Raw genomic sequence first — 1,067 nt, forward strand, 5'->3', positions numbered from 1 at the left:
CAAATACTAATGCATGAAAATCCTAACCTCAAAAAAATCACCCGTTAGGAAAAGTAGGGATGAAATGGAATTTTATCAATATTAGAATTTAGTCCAATTGGATTATTTGAACCTGTTTTATGAAGAAATAATAAATGAATTAAAGTTATAGCTAATACAATAAAAGGTAAAATGAAGTGAAATGTAAAAAATCGTGTTAATGTTGCGTGATCAACTGCGAATCCTCCTCAAATTCATTGTACTAAAATAGTCCCTAGGTAAGGGATTGCTGATAATAAATTTGTAATAACTGTTGCTCCTCAAAAAGATATTTGTCCTCATGGTAATACATATCCTATGAAAGCTGTTGCTATAACTAAAAATAAAATTAGTACTCCTACTAATCATGTTGGAGTAAATAAATATGATCCATAATAGATCCCTCGTCCTACATGTAAATAAATACAAATAAAGAAAAAGGATGCACCGTTGGCATGTAAAGTTCGTAATAATCAACCATAATTTACATCTCGACAGATGTGATTAATACTGTTAAATGCTAAATTAATATCTGCTGTATAATGTATAGCTAAAAATAATCCTGTTAAAATTTGAATTATTAAACATAATCCAAGAAGTGAGCCAAAATTTCATCAAGCTGAAATATTAATTGGTGCAGGTAAATCTACTAATGGGTTCGTAAAGGTTTATTCATTAGTTTATTAATCGTAAATGTCCATAGAATAATTTTGTAATTTTTACTACTGCAATTAATGTAATTAATAAATAATTTATTAATAAAATTGTAATTAAATTTGTTGGAAAATTATATAATTTATTAAGATTTAATGAATTTTCTTCTATAAATAAATTAATATCATTTATAATTGTTATTTCATTATTTTCTAGAAAGGTTAAAAGTAATGATTTATCTAATATTAATCTTAAAATTATAAATAAAATAAAAATTATTAAACAAATAGTTGTTAATTTTATTGAAAATGAAAATATTTCATTTGAAGCTAGGGATGTAATATAAATAAATAAAACTAATATTCCCCCAAGAAAAATTAAAAATAAAATATAAG

Source organism: Rhagoletis pomonella, unplaced genomic scaffold (genome assembly GCF_013731165.1).
Source record: "Rhagoletis pomonella isolate Grant_MI unplaced genomic scaffold, Rhpom_1.0 Rhpom_scaffold_00002, whole genome shotgun sequence".
In the NCBI taxonomy this organism is placed as follows: Eukaryota; Metazoa; Arthropoda; class Insecta; order Diptera; family Tephritidae; genus Rhagoletis; species Rhagoletis pomonella.